This window comes from Colias eurytheme, chromosome 17 (assembly GCF_061535395.1).
Source record: "Colias eurytheme isolate Ceu_HAF_F1 chromosome 17, ilColEury1 Martin Lab GWU primary, whole genome shotgun sequence".
NCBI lineage: Eukaryota > Metazoa > Arthropoda > Insecta > Lepidoptera > Pieridae > Colias > Colias eurytheme.
Window position 1 is genome coordinate 2,262,952 of NC_142996.1, and position 17,119 is coordinate 2,280,070.

General features: G+C 31.0%; 1 protein-coding gene and 1 long non-coding RNA gene across 2 annotated transcripts in view; both read right to left on the reverse strand.

The window, feature by feature from the left end:
- Positions 1-17,119, reverse strand: part of LOC149901052 (neuropeptide CCHamide-1 receptor-like) — a 61,848-nt gene that overhangs the window by 36,094 nt on the left and 8,635 nt on the right. The gene's annotated exons all lie outside the window — the stretch shown is intronic.
- On the reverse strand, positions 10,541-11,287 carry LOC149901053 (uncharacterized). Its single transcript, XR_016457667.1, has 2 exons — positions 11,105-11,287; positions 10,541-11,011 (listed from the first exon to the last, which is right to left on the reverse strand). It is a non-coding gene; the product is annotated as an uncharacterized LOC149901053 (long non-coding RNA).

Below are 17,119 nucleotides of genomic sequence, written 5' to 3' on the forward strand. Positions count from 1 at the left end.
TGAAAAAAAGCATTGTGCGATACATTAATTAAAAATTAATTTATATGTATGTAATTTATATCTTCGTTTATCTTGGAACGATTTATTATGGATCTGTTAGATGTAGAGTTCCTTTGTAAAGTCAATACACAAGTACACTTTACGATATTACCATCAAGTTTATTTTTATCTTTATTAAAACGTCTAAAGAAGGAAAATTAAGATAATTCATGCGACACACGGGTCAGCTAGTGTTAAGCTGAGAGGTTCAGGGCATTGCAATGCAAATGGAGGCAGTCGTGCCGAAAGCACGTGTTTAATATTTGACGTAAATTGCATTTATTTGCATATTAATTAAGTTTATAATCATGGAAAATAACACGTGCTGTATCTGCTCTGTGTGGACACATTTATAATATTAAAGGTTCAGAATAGCTGTCTAACCTTGCCATGATATTGTGCCATAATATACATTAACATTAAGTTTTCTTTGAATAAACGATATATAAGATATTACTGGGAAATTAAATAATAGGCCTTATATATCTTTCAAATTCTAAGAATAACCAAAAAATAGACCGTAATATCTTTTTGATGCATTGATAAGATTCTCAACTTTAATAAAAATTACGGTCGCAATCTGATTAACAGTGACACAGCATTCAAGGAATGTTCCTGACATTAACATTCATAATTTACACAATTAAGCAATATCACGCGTATTTAAAAAATATTACGTTATATTAAAAACGAATACTTTACACATTGTTAACAGAAAATTTCACACGACACACAACGTGAACTGTGAACATCTCTTAAAGTTATTTTTCCCGCCAACGGAACACGAGGCGTCACATTGTGTCGGCAAATTCTCCGGAATATTCTAGAAACGTGCTGTGATTTACGAATGTAAACGTTTGGATAATAGGAAAATAGTTTTAGATAACTTGGTGTTTTTGAAGAAGGCATGATTTTATTGCATTTTATATACTTAGGTGGTTAAAGGTATATTCGGTAGATTTACACATGTTATAGTGAGATGAGATGTTAATCTAAGATGAGACATAACAGTGGTGTTTTCGCCTGGTTATGTATATAGCCACATATGTATTACTTTTTTATAAAAAGCTATTGTATATAGTTTAAATAAAAATAACGTCTCATACAAGCCAAATCAATAAAACGAACGTTACTTTAAAAACTTATCATCATTTACAAGGAAAATATTATAGCTTTTGGCATCATTCAGTACAGGTATGAACAATAAATTGACCTTTTTTGGCGGGAACCCAAGTCATAACATCGAAAACATAAAAAATTAGTAGAACTCTTAACCTAATTAGTTCTTGAAATCTTTCTTTCATTAATTAGCGGCGTGCCACGAGGTTACTATTACTTACATAATTTTTTATGGTTTCGAAGCTTTTTAAAAGATGTTCCCAAAATGATGTTTAATTCATCTTTTTAAAAAAGAAAATAAATAATGTAAAAATAGTTAAAGAAAACTGAAAACACGCTTTAATTATAGAATCAGCTAAGAGCAAACAATATTTTTTGTATTTTTTATTATTCAGAATAATAAATGAAATTATTGTATTGTACATTGGTTGGCAAATTCGAGTCGAGCAAAGAGAGCTTTTGGTTATAGTTTACATACAAACATACAGGCGAAACTAATATAAGCGTGTAAAAATAATGTGTATTTATAAAACGCCTAAATGCAATTTCACAAGCTTTAAGAACATCATATAATACCGCCAATAAATAGAAACCCAAGCTCGTAGCTGCATCGACTAATTAAAGAATTTTCTTTTCAAACTAACTTCGTTAAAACTTCGTTTGGAAGTGTTGCAAGGTTTCAATGGATCTTCTTACCCGTAAATAGGTATCTCTTTTATTTGTATATTACGTTATTTTATTAAAAATCCAATAATATTTTGATGTAGAGATAATTTGTGAAGAAATAGTTCTTGTAAAGCTGCTTTTTAAATCAAAAGTGTATTTGTAAGAAGCTCAATTTAAAACACGTTTAATTATCTTGCAGCTAAACAAAGCTCTGAAGTTGGATAGACTTGCTAAGAAATGCATAAATTTTGGTTATAAAGAACAGAAGGCAGACAACAAATACAATATACCCGAGAAAAAGCTTGTCGTTAGTGTTGTAAACGTAAGAATATGTAATACAAGCTGTGCTCCGCGGTTTTACCCGCAGTGCTCAGCTCGTCTTGGCGTGATAATATATAATATATCCTATAGCCTTATTCGATAAATGGGCTATCTGACACCGAAATAATTTTTCAAATCGGACAAGTAGTTCCTGAGATTAGCGCGTTCAAACAATCAAACTCTTCAGCTTTGTAATATTAGTATAAATGATAAACATGTAATATGATAAAAAAGCCTTTAAACTCTGTTAAAATGTTTTTCCTTAACGTTTTATTCTCAATGATACATAATATAAGATGTTTAGTCATAAATTTAACATGTGATAAATAGCTTAAATAGATTCTTCGTCCATCATTTCTTATTTATATCCTACACACTCTCAACATACGTAAATGGTAAATTAAGAACGAGGCTTTATTAATCGTCTTCATAATGGTACTTAGGAATATTTAATTAAATAGCTTCGAGTGTTAAATTATGTGTATTATACGAGTTATCTCTATTAACTTTTAAATTAATTTGAATATTAACGCAGAGTTATAAATTTCTAAGCTTCTTTTAATATTCTTGGTATTCATATACAACGAATAACTTATTTCATGAATGAAGACGTTTTATTGTAGTGTGAATGTGAGATGTGAATATGCAAGTGTAATGAATTTTTAATGAACTTGGGGGCGAGGTTACTTTGTCTTCTATTCATTTATTAATTAAATATTTAATGTATGGGTATCTTTGCTTTACTTTTATATGATCACAATATTAATCTGTGAAGGTATAATTGTCATCGTTAAACAGATTGTTATCTGGAATATATAGCATTGTAGAGTTCAGGAAGAGGATTTAGTAAATACAAGTTTTTAAATGATTTCAGATTGTACCATTTTATTAATATTGTACCGATTATTAAATATCTAATTAATGTAGGCATATCAAATTAAACAACTGTCAAAATTAAGATATCATAAAACAAATTAATATTACGATAATTAATTGTAACTCTGTAACAAATCCTAACAGCGTTAAAATTATAGAAGTATAAAATTATATATATGTATGTGTACAACCTTAAAAATATATAATATGTATGTTTATCAGCCATCTGGTTTCCATAACACAAGCGAAAGCTTAGTATGGGAAAATATTTATTATTTATTATTATATCGTAATCCGTTCAATATCAAAATGCAGTTTAGATTTAACACAGAAATCATATTCGCAAATTTCGTAATTTTACGACCGAATGACATGAACCGAATGAACTAGTTATGACACGGCTTTCCGGTCAGCACTCAGCAAATCATTTCGTTGAAATGATTGGTGATTAGAAATGGATAGCATTTATGAAATGACTAGCTTTCCGCCCGCGGCTTCACCCGCGTTTTCAAAGAAAACCCGCATAGTGCCCGTTGCTTATCCTATATGCTAATCCAAGTTACCCTCTATATGTGTCCTAAATTTCATTGTAATCGGTTCAGTAGTATTTGCGTGAAAGAGTAACAAACATACATACATACACACACATCCATCCTCACAAACTTTCGCATTTATAATATTCGTAGGACATTTCATATACCTATAATAATTATCAATACATTATAATATTAAATTGTTAGTGACAATTAGGATAAGGGACCTTTTACACTTTACAAATCATTGGCCGTGTCGCTTAAATTTCAACACGCGTGAAGATCGTACGGATTAGTGGGTTTTACATAATACAAGGTATTTGTTCTCGTATTATCGACGAGGAACATCCTGAATCTTCAAGTATATAGGGAAGTCTTATACGAAATTAATGGAAATCTGTACTTAAAATTACGAATTTAATTATTAAGATTTTATAGTAAACGAAATAGCTAGATTTCTATTTATTACATACATTTATTTACTTACCCGTTTTCTCATGTCATAAGTATTTATGTTATTATCAATTATCAAGAACCGGACACAATACAATAAGCATTTTCTTTACATGTTTTTCCCGGTATGTACGATTTTCCCCGGTCTTTTACCAAAATAAGAAGTATATGGGAAAATATAAGATAAATTGCAATGAAATTTGTATGACACATTAATGCCTAATGTGACAGTCAATATTGATGGAATTCTACCATAATTCTTCCTCATGCTTTGACATTTCCTATATTTTTTATGTTATGTTACATGTGTCCTATACTTTATATAATAACGAATATTCGCTATTAGGTTATCGAAAACGAATTGCAGTACCTAGACTATATTTTTGGACAAAGAAATACTTTGAATTGTTGCCAAGCATATCCAAAAGTATATACCTTGGTATATATTATTGGCTAGCGGCTAGCATTTGATTTCTAGAGCTTAGTAATTTTTTATAGAAAACGTAGTTACAAAAATTTTGCTTGTTGTATTTTTTTACTCGTGTCTTTATTCTGTAGAACAGTTATTCAAATAATATAAACAATTTATTAACTTAATATTATTTTGCACGTTTTATTTTCTTTCAAAATCAATAGTTATGAAAAAAAACATATTGTGTAATACATGAAATACGTACATAAGCTATGTATCAACAACTATAATAAAATTCGAGTACCACTTTATTGAAGTCGGTTAAATACTGTTATAGACTAGATTTGGGTTATATTAGCAGAGACCGAATCTCGAAATCCCATTTAGTTCTACCGGATTCGATTGGGGACTCATTTATTTGCTAATGCAGGTTTTTATGTATAGCAATTGTATACATATGTTTTTGGACATAATATAAAGGTTGGCATTTTTGTTCAAATACATTTTGTATGGCAGAATACTAATTGCGTTATTATGATAAGTTTATTTATGAAGTTATGTAGAAAAAATAACCGTTTTTATACAATAAGATTAATATTAATCTACATTTACATAAAAATATGGTGTATGTTATAGGTTTTTCAATATGTTTTTATAACTAATTTTGTAGGTATCACATTCTCTCATCTTAGGCTCAAATCTTAGATAGATTCGTCTAGCTTCATAACACATAATACAGACTTGAAATGATAATGAAATCTTCCAAAACACTAAGGATGCATTGTTTACATATATTTACAGTTATACATTTCTATATATAAGTATTACTAATGGGACTGTCACAAATTCCATATGTCATTCAATTTACGACTAAGGAAATTCCCTTTTATTTCATTCCACGGAAAATGTCCTACTTATTTCCGCTCCATATATACCTGACACCTGGGTAAAAGGTATGTGATCCGCCATATTCTAATAAAATATTTAGGGCCATCCCTTGTAAATTAAGTGCATAGAAATGTTGTTAGATAATTTAAAAACTTGATTATTATTATGTTTTATTTGATGTAGTTTACCGTGAATGTAATTTTGTTTCAGTCATTTATAACCTTAAAATTGTACATAAGGCCGGTTGCACAGCTTCACCGACCATCAGTGCGTAATAAAGTTAACAAATTAAGTGAAGCCTCTACATTATTTTTACTACCAAATATTCACTTATAATACCACAAGAGCTTCAAAATTATCGGGTATTTTTCGATAGGTTCGTTGCAAACAAATGAATGAGTCAAGTATTTCAAAATCACGAGCGCGAAGCGCGAGTGATTTTTCCTGAAAAACTTGACGACTTTATTTGTTTGCAGGGAACCTTGAGGGAAATGCCAGATAATTTTGAAGCTCGTGTGGTATTCGGGGGATTATTTTTCCGTCCCAAATGTCGGCCAATAATTTCACAATTGAATTCAACCTGTCAGTTTGACGTCAACTACCAGAGAAAATTTTCAAAAAAATTATCAGTATAATACCATGTAGGTAGTACCACGTGACGTCGAATGGTGCAATTCTATTGGTCGATATTTGGGTCGGAAAAATAATCAATAAAAAATATTAAGCTGTTAATTCTTCCTTTGTTTCCATCCTTCTTGTGTTTTCCCTCAACACAAAAGAAAAATATTTTATACTAATCTCAAAGTTAGATTTCTGACTTTGTACTGCACCTGACATTTTCAATTTCATCCTTTTTCCTATAAAATATTTGTTTTTCTTGAATCTGCTACGTGGTAACTTCATAATCTGCGCAAACAGGCTTAATATAAGCCAGAGTGCGGTAATATTTTCCTTAAAATAAAGTTAAAATCTTATTTATGCCATGTTATATTATTTCTTATGGAAATTTATAGATTCTGATTCTTCTTCGTACTTCATTCTAATGTTTTTCACAAATTTATATAATACACTAGCTGTGCTTCGCGGCTTTACCCGCAGTGCTCCGCTCCTGTTGGTCTTAGCGAGATGATATATAGCCTTTTTCGATGAATGGGCTTTCTAACACCGAAATAATTTTTCAAATCGGACCAATAGTTCCCGTTAATGAATCGCAGAAAAACCCGAATGGCTTTCTTTTCTAAAATTTACAATAATTTCCAAATCGTAAATTTTTTATTCCGGGAAAAATGCGGGTATACATATTATTATAATGACGATTGAGTCGTTTTCCTTTGATTGCTTCAGGTAAAAGTTTATAATGGTTTTGTCAATTGCCACCCCTTGGCTCTTATTAATTATAAGATATCGGCTACCCTTTGGTTTTTATTAATTATCGATTTTTCGAGACGCCGTCAATTACTTTTGTACTTCACGGATGAATCTCAATGAAATGGAAAAATAACAAAGATTTCATTAGCGTTTTTAAATTAAATGAAACAAGAATAAGTACAATATTCTAACATAATAATTTGTTTTTAACATTATAACAGAGTTGTTTTAATAATAACAGTTTAGAATACATAGCGATTCCAACAAGTTTTGAAGAAAATTTCAAATGTACTTCCCCGGGTACTTCCAAATCGGTACAAAAAAGCCTTTATTTAAGTTACATAAAATTGACAAATTATCGCTTTTAAATTATTTTTCTCCTCAAATTTATCCATCAATCTTATCCTACTGAAATGGAATCCACGTGGACCGTATAAAATCGAATCCCTCAACCGTAACTATATAAAGGTTTCAATAAAGGTGAGACAGGTACCGATACAAATCTCAATGATCGAATTGCCATCGTCCTTTAACCAAAACAAAGGCCAAACAATTCTCTCTAGAAAGTTCTGTGTACAAGTGATTTCTATTAAGAATAGTTTCTGCTGCTTTATATTGTGGTGTTATCTGCTATTTGATATTTATCTTAATTTCATAAAAAATGGTTGTACATTGACATATAAATAAAATAAAAAAAAGCCTTTTATTTCCTTCAGAAATTACACACTTACATTGGTTGTACATTAAAATTGAGTAATTTCGTAATTATCTTATTTATCTCATAACAAAATAACAATAATATATTAATTATGAAAGATATTTGTTATAGAGTGTATTTCTTTTTTGTATAACATTGTAATTTTTTGGCTCTATAGTATGTCTCTATGTAGTTGTAAAATACAAACAATTCCAATCTACACTTGAAGAACTACTAAACTTTTTGTTCCTTGAGATCAAAGGAATGATATGAACAAAGAAGTTTTAAATTTTATCGATTTAGAGGACTTGATATTGAATAGTTTAGAAACTTCAACACTTGAATTGCGAACTATCAAAGTACAAGTTCTAGGAAGTTATTAAATACTTTCATATTATACGTCTTGTTTGAGATCTTCTAGTATATTTTCACTAGTTGTGCACCGCGTTTTTACCTGCATTGCTCCCCTTCTATTGGTCTTAGCATGATGATATTTAGCTATCCTCGATATCTAATAATGAAATAAATTTTCAAATCAGACTCGTGGTTCCTGAGATTCGTGTGTTTAAGTAAGCAAACAAAACAACTTTCAGTTCTATAAGATAAATAGATTCAATTTTAAATTATCATAGACTTATTATATGAGTGTAGTATTTATTGCTTGAAGTTTATGTAATATAAAGTAAATCATTAATCATTTCCAGAAAGCTCTATAGCAATTGTCTTGTAATTGAGGAGAAGAAAATTATACACATAATATATTTTAGAAACTATACACTTATATCTGCATGCCCAGTTTTAAATTGTATAACATTTCCTAAAAGTTTCAGAAGTTCATGCGTATAAAATTTATCTACGATAATCATATTATGCTTATATTTACTAGCTGCGCTTCGCAGTTTCACCCGCGTGGTTCCGCACCTGTTGGTCACAGTGTTATGATATATAGCATAGGCTATATAGCCTTCCTCGATAAATGAGCTATCTAAAACCGAAATCGGACCAGTAGTTCCTGAGATTAGCGCGTTCAAACAAACTGACAAACTTGTAACTATAATAAGTATAGATTTATGTACCTAACATCTATAAAATACCCCACCTTACATAATATTCACAAAGCATCAAAATCAAGTCAGTCAATCAGGTAAGCTTGATTTCAAGCTTAAAAATCTAAATCTAGATTTAAAATGTCTAGCGGAGAGATATAATCATGCAAAAAGGTAGTGTAAAACTTTCATAATTTATTTAATTGAATTTCATCGTCGGTTCGCATTCATTATTCAAAAGCCATGTCTTCGCAAAATGTTTAATTATTATAATAGTTCAAATACTTTACTTAGTCATATTGAATTAGTTCTTTTGTTTTAGTTCTCGGCTATTTACATAGATGAGTAATATTATAGCACTAACTATGCCCCGCGGTTTTACTCGCATCGCTCTGCTCCTATTGGTCCAAGCGTGATGTTATATAGCCTATAGCCTTACTCAATAAGGCTAGCTAACAATGAAAGATTTTTTTCAAATCGGAGGTGTAGTTCCTGAGATAAGCGTAATAAATGCCCCTTATTGCTATTCTTTCATAATAAAACACTAAAGCAAATTTTGATAAAACACAAATAGGATAGTAGAGAGCGTAAAAATAAACACACCAATCTGCTGACTTTCAAGAAACAGGGAAATGTTCGATTCATTCATTTATATTATACTTTAGCCACTTTCCGTAACTAAGTTTCCTTGTTCCCTTTGTTTTGTGAAGTTTGTCGATTTATAACTAATTGTTTGTATTTGATAAATTTACGCGTAGCACTTACGTAGAACTTACGTAGCACTTACGTAGCAGTTTGGCTACGTGGACCCAATCAGATAATTGATATCGAACTGTGGTTGGCTTTAGTGTTTGCTTCTACTGAAGAGTGTAGCAATTATCCCTTTCTGTTTCAATTTACTTAGAGTTATGAGTAATGTTTATTTTGAGAAATGATTACAAATATATTAATAACTGTTTTTGCAACTACATCGTCACTAATACTAGAAAGAGATAGAAGAGATATTTTTTATCTTTATAATAATAAACTTATTAACCGATTTAAAGCATCAACAATAATTTGGACATGCAACTTTTCTATTATTATTATTTATTTTCTATGCGTCATACAATTATTCATATCAACCTTATACGAATACGCGTTAACGGTTTGAAAATATTGTATGGAAATTACGTATAAACGAATTAATATTTTTTGACTTTTACGTAAAAGAATAACTTAAAAAAAGCTCAGAGATGTTTAATTTTATTGTGTAGTAAATTATATTATACTTACCAGTATGTCTATGAAGCTCCTGGGGACATTAGATCGACATTCAATACATTATTGGGACCTCTAAACACTAAGTTACAACTAAGCCTGGTTTATGACTTCCCTACAGTATGATACTTAAACGTAACTTGAAATTTTGTAGAGGTTTACCCTTTTCATAATTAGGGCATGATTTATTCGGTTAATATTACAATATGATTTCCACAATCAATCACGCATATAATTATGTTATGAAATAAGTTGAATACTTATTACATAATATTATTGTTAATAGCGAAGCCATTTTAGAATCAACAGATTATATAATATGGACTTGCCAAATTCATAAAACTCTATGATACACTCTCTTGCATATGATTGTATTATTAGGTATTTGTTAAGTGAATATTGAACTCTTAATGAATCATTGTGTTCTATAAAAATACTCACATTTCTATTCTAAGAATAAAGAATTATCATTACTATTTCTTACATGTCTCTTGTCAAAATAACACGTGACAAGGAATAAATAGACAAAGACTAGATAGGAAGCGGTCAATCGGTTTACAATGGGACAAAGAAAGGTTAATTTGTTGTATTGTTGGGCATGATTTGTTAGTGCGTAACTATTGTTAAATTATTAAGGTAAATGTACTATTATGAGGATTGGAGGAAAGGTTTTTGGGACATGCACAAATGGACTTGTTAACCCTTAATTACTCGCGTCCATATAGTTACACTTACGCTCGCGTGGGGTATATTTAACCCCAATTTTAAAGGTACAATAAAACATATTTTTAATGACATACTTTTATTTTTATTATAAAAATTAGAAAGAGACAACATTGTTCTAAATTATAATACTATTTTTAATCAATATAAATATAATAAACTTTTAAAGATGAAACTTTAAATTTAGTAACTTTTTATTTAATACATTTATCACATATCATAGTGGCATGGTCGTGACAAACTTCCTGGTGGTATTTGGCACAAATAAATCTTATTTTTTTATCCTTTGACCTTGGACAGATATGGCACCTTTTATAAGTTGTGGATGGACCACCTCTGGAAGTGGGGCTAGGATCCTGAACATGAGCATTTTTTAGCCGTTTTTGTATGGCCCTAGGCAGTGTGGTAAATATAACCATAGGCCATATTTTTGTTCGTCTGCCGTAGTTATAGTTAGCACACATTTGGTTGAGTTGTGGTCACTCTGGATCACGTCGTCGTCTACCTCATCTTCATCGGAACTATCTATGATGCTTTCTTCGTCGTCTTCCAAACGCTCAACAATCTGGTAGTCAGAAAGACGCTTATTTGCCATTTTAGGCGTTCTAACCTAAAACAAATAAACATAAAACAAAGATAAGTAAAAAAAGGAACCATTTAGTATATGTACTGCACATTATAAAATAAAAATACACATACTCACTCGTCCAAAAAAGTTGCACGAATACTCGCGTGGGGCAATATATACCCCAGACGCGATCTCCTGACACAACCACACGACATGGAGCGGCGCTCGCGAGTGATTCACGGCAGGGGAAGGTGTTTAGGCAGCTACTAAGAAAGGCACGCAGGTAGCTTTAAAAATGGCGGAGATACGACGCTTCAAATACGCCGTGGGGTTAGATATACCCCACGCGAGTAATTAAGGGTTAATTGGTATCTATTACGTGACAGAAAGTTTAATTAAACTTAAAAAAAAACAGATCTAAGAATAACGCTATTAAAAATTGAAAAAAAACAATTAAAATTATTTTTTAGACCGATTGAATGAATGAAATTATTATATAGTAACTGATCCATCCATCCACCAACGTGAACAAATTTTGAATTAAATCTATACCTTTAAAGTGGGTCAAAATCAAATCGAAAGGTGAGGCTCATAAAAGTATATTAATAGGAAGAAAAATATGACAGAATGTTAAAAATAGTATTTAATAATACTATTAGGTAGTGGATCTCATAGAAAAACAACATCAAACATAGTTCACCAATACGTGCAATATAAATGCAATAAGTCCTTTTGCAATCATTGTCAAAGTTCGTTGTAATGGAAAATCCAACACGACCGGTAAGAGATTAGGTAATAGAAAAGCCGTTTCAGAAAGCACGTAGACCTACGTGCTGTGTCGGCTGTTCCAAGACACTAAATTCCTTACTATTGCTTTTAAAATGTTCTTCGGGTGCTATTAAATATTTTAAATCCATTGTTTCTTTTTCATTGTTCAAGACAGGACTAGAATTTCTTAAGAACTTCTGCATTATGATGGTCGAACGTGATAAACGATATTATAAAACACCAAAGGTTATAACAGTAATAAATTAAAGCCGGCAATACGTTCGCAGTGTTCCCTAATGCTGTGAATTGTCATGGGCGGCGACCATGACCTACCATCAAGTGGGTCTCCGGCTCAAATTATAAAAAATAAAAAATTGTGTTTTTTTAAATTGTTCTGTTTTCGTACAATTCTGTGACGATTTCTGATAGGTACGGGATTCCTTGCTCATAGTTATTTCAAGTACCTAATGGTTAGAAGCTAAATCAGACCTTTCCAAAAATATTATCAGTAGAACGTCTATATAGTACGTTGGTTAAAATGAAGTGTTGCGGAGTATAGAACACAATAAATTAATTATTATCATTCAAAATAACAATCTAACGAATTTAGCATTACCTTATCTGGAATTAAATTCTTTAACAATTAAGGAGGAAACAAAATTGACGCGAAGAGATTCGGGGATTAATAGCTGGTTGCTCTTTTTAATTAAATTTATACGAATCATGACAATGAGAGAGATTATTGTGGTAAAAAATAAATTGTTAAATATTACCTACTTATACAAAATTATTTTTGTATGATGATTATATGCGTATTATGAGCGGTTTTATGAAGAATTGTTAAGTAATTAAAATATTGTTCAGAAATCACATTGTGTAGGTAATTAGGTATATTTTAGCAGGGAGCAATACTTCTTCAGTGGTTAGGGTCTTTGACAAGGTGTAGTTTAAGAACTATTCTGTCTAGTACCTACGTTAGGAATGTACGTAGATTATAATAAGCTTTCTTGGTCAGTTTCTGCGTTAATAGTTCGTAATTATGTTTCGTCGTCTGAAAACCTATCCCTTTCTATACAAAATACCTAAGTCCTATAACTATAGGTTTAAAGTTTTCTATCGCCTTCAAGAAGTTACCAAACCCGCTTGTTATATGAATTACTATTAACGACAAAAGCTTTTCAATAGTCTGAATATAGCTTCAAGAGTTATATGATATAAACATAGTGCTTGAGAAATCCTTTGTCACACATTAATTGAGTAGGAAAATAGGTTTATAGTATCGAATGTAGGTAAGTGCCTCCTTATATACCTAATTAAGCGTATTGATGCTCTTCTGTGTAATTTGATAATGTTGTAAAGTTATTTCTAGTAATTGGTATTAATTCGATTGAGTATATTAAACTGATTTACTTACCTATTAATTAGTACTTCAAAATTAAACATTTAATACTAGCTGTGCCGCCTATACATTATTACTGTAACGTTTTATCCAAATCGATATAGCAATGACGCTATTATACTAGTAGACGCGGCATACGCCAACATCATTGCACTAAAAAACAGCGTAATTAATACATACCTACTTACTAACGCATTATCACCAATACAGTTGTTCTCTCTTTCACTCTCACGCACGAGACATATACATGTCTCACTCATGTACTTCGTAATAACAACTGCCGATTAAAATATAAAAAGAACGTCCAGCCACGACGCTGAATGGTGCGTGACTAAGTGAAACTCGGGCACTTAGCTGAGTTTTTTCTTGCCAAAATAGAGAGCGGGTAACGTATCTAGCTTTTTTATATATCATAGCGATATAGTAGTTTTTTCTTGAAAAAGTAACAAAATTACATAAATACATACTGACAAACTTCCGCATTTATAATATGAGTGAATTCCGCATTTACTATAGTATTCATCCGTAATATACACCTTCAATTTTGTATAGTATAAATAAAAAAAAGCACCTAGATAAGCTTAAAATAAAATTCAAATTTTAAAACCAAGGTTCACGAAAATTAATAGTTACGATTTAAAGTTAACATTTTGCGGTTTACAAGTTAATGGTGTGGATTCGCTCAAAATAGATTCGCCATCTACATTTAACAATTTTGAGCGGGAAAATGCAACCGCCCTCTAATGAAAAATGGTTTCCAGAAATTCCTTTTATGCTTTTAATAACGCTAAATATCGTTCACTAATGTAACATGCTGGTAATAATTTTAGAAATATGTAGTTTTATTTAGAACGTACTCTGTTTGTGGGTATCTCCAAGTAAAAAGCTTCTTATTATTTTCATAGATACCTATATGAAAACTTTTAATTTCTTACTCATTCGCAAATGGACGAGCCGATTTGAATGAAATCTTGTATATAGAAAGTTTATATATCCACCTACTTATGGATTTAGTTCAATATATTATTTATCTCGGTTAAATACATGTAAAGCCAGGATAAGTGGCTAGCAGAATGCGTGTTATACAAACAATTATTATATTACTGGCTTTCCGCCCGCGGCTTCGCCCGCTTTGTCTAAAATATAATAAATTATATACTAAAACCTTCCTCTTAAATCACTCTATCTATTAAAAAACCGCATCAAAATCCGTTGCGTAGTTTGAAAGATTTAAGCATACATAGGGACATAGGGACAGAGAAAGCGACTTTGTTTTATACTATGTAGTGATACTGCATATTATAATTTCCATAATTATAATTAACTAGCTTTGCTAAGATTACAGTTGAAATGTGAAATTAACGGCGTAATTCATGCATTTAATATCATATTGCATTCACTATACAAAACTATGCCTCTTGGATTCACTTGAACTTTCAACAACTTTCATGAAGGACTTTCTAAATTATTTATCAAAACATTTTGACTAATGAAGTGAAGACTTCGTACTTCAATTAAAAAGTCCTGGGTTCGAGTTCAGACGAACGTGCCAGAAATATTTCAATTTAACTGCACATTATCCATTTTTGCTCGAAATGGTGAAAGAAAACATTCTGAGGAAACTAGAATATCCAAGAGTCAAATTAAATTTTAAATTTATTAAAATTTCAGTTTACAGTCAGATTAGAGTATGAGGAAAAATAAATACTAATTTTTGTCACGAACGGTAGAATCATCAGGATTAGAGTAGGGTCAATGTACCACTAGCTGACCAAGCGCCAATGCATGACCAAAATTCAAATATACGCGCCAATTAAGAAAATACGGCAGCCCCAGATGATAGTTTATTGTTTTTTCTATAAAGCAACATCATCTATAAAATAAAAACAAACCTTGCTGCCAATGGTCAGAAATATTGACATTTTTTCAACACGAAGATGTCATTAAGTAGGTGCCCCGTAAGTAATCACATTTTTTACTAAGAGTTTTTTATCGGGAGTTGATTGGGAAATCTTAATTTATCTTGAATGCAATCGATTACTCTTTATATGTCTTGTTATAGGCATAATGTTGAACCATTCTGTTATAGACTTTCGGCTTCATTTTTGGCATGAACAGTTTTTCATGATTTTTAGCGGCCTGGTTATCTTTTGGAGCAACAAAAACAATTTTTCGCCTATTGTTGACCAGTATGGTCAGCTCTTGGTTCTTTATATTTTGCTAAGAAAGACTTGCTTTGTTTTGTGCTTATACCTACCTAATTTAACAAACCATATAAGCCGTAGTTAAGTCATAGCTTTATGTTACATATTTCCAAAAGCTGACCACCGTAAGATTTTTATACCGAACTTAGTTGGTCAGGTTTCGGGGCTGAGAATATTATTAACCTTGAGTTGTCCACTTGATTTCCGTGACCAAGTGGTTTGATTTCATCAACCTATTTTTATTTATTAAATAATATATTTATTTATTAAACAAAACTAATGTTCGAAGAAGGACATTTTGTTCATTTTGAAAATGGTCAACTTTTAGAGCAATGATGGTCAGATATTGGTGATCAGTGGTCAAGTAATGGTGTTTTTAGCAGAAGTAACTTTCAGAGTAGTTTTCATAAAACCTTTAAAGGTTATCAAATTGATATTAAGAACAATAGTTGCAGTGAGTATTCATTTATCTGTGTCCCAAAAATAACATTGAACGTAAAACAAATAACCCGTTTTTTATATGTAGCTAAAGATAAAACCGCTTAAATGGTCAACTATTGGTACATCAACCCTATATCAATAAAAATAGCCTAATTAAAAACATATTAAATTTAAACCGATCGTAGGCCTTTATAATTTCAGCACTAATCTAAATTTAGTATTAACATCATTAATCAGAAGACCGACAAAGCTGATGCACACAGAACTATAATAAACCATGCAATTCTATACAACACAATAGCATGTGGGTGAGTGTGAGATATCGCCTATGCAGACAGTGATTTAACCCATGCTATAAATAAATTGATAGCTTGGTTCTCAGGTGAGTGGTTTATATAGTTTTGTACTCCAACTCAAACATAGTAGTTTTTAAAATAGAACTCTATTAGTTTTACTGAGGTAGTGTATTAAATTGAGAGCCCATCTGACACATTTTTGAGTCACTCTAAATAATTATGTAGAAATTATTTACTATAGATTTAAATAGCTGTTTTAACCGAGAATAACCAGCAAGAATGTCTGCGGTTGCTTTCTTTTGTACCGAGTAATTAGGTATAATATTGAGTCAAGAACTGAGAAATTATAAAGATAGTGTAAATGCAGTGTCTATGTAGCCTACACAGGAATGTAGCTATTTCAACCTTCGTCATACAATCGAATTTTATATTTTCAGAGGTAAAAACCTCTGAAAATATAAAATTCTAAATAATAATTATATTTTCAGAGGTAAAAACCTCTGAAAATATAAAATTCTGCGAACTTTAATTTTAGATTTCAATACTTTTTCAACTCTATTCTTACAGCTATATTAATTGTTTTTATGCAGACACAATAAAATAAATTCGTTCGTTTTATGTTGTTGTTTATGTTTGGATAACGCGCCTAGTAATCATTTTTAATCCTCTTTCAGAATGAATTCGGACGATATCACTATTTGCACAAACTTCGGTGTGAATATAAAAAAGTTGGTTCAGCTTTTCAAAAAAAGATGAAAACTTAATACGTATATAATTTAAACAATTCTTGATTGTCTCCAACATTTTTTTGAAGTGAAAACTTCTTTAGCGGCGTTGGGTATAAAATCTTAAACTCGCGTCAGGACACGTGGCCTGATCGAAAAAGCGTAAGACGGATTTTTGAAGTGAAAACTTCTTTAGCGGCGTTGGGTATAAAATCTTAAACTCGCGTCAGGACACGTGGCCTGATCGAAAAAGCGTAAGACGGATTTTTTTTTACACGCTTTATATTAGCTTCACCTGTATGTTTGTAACCGACTGT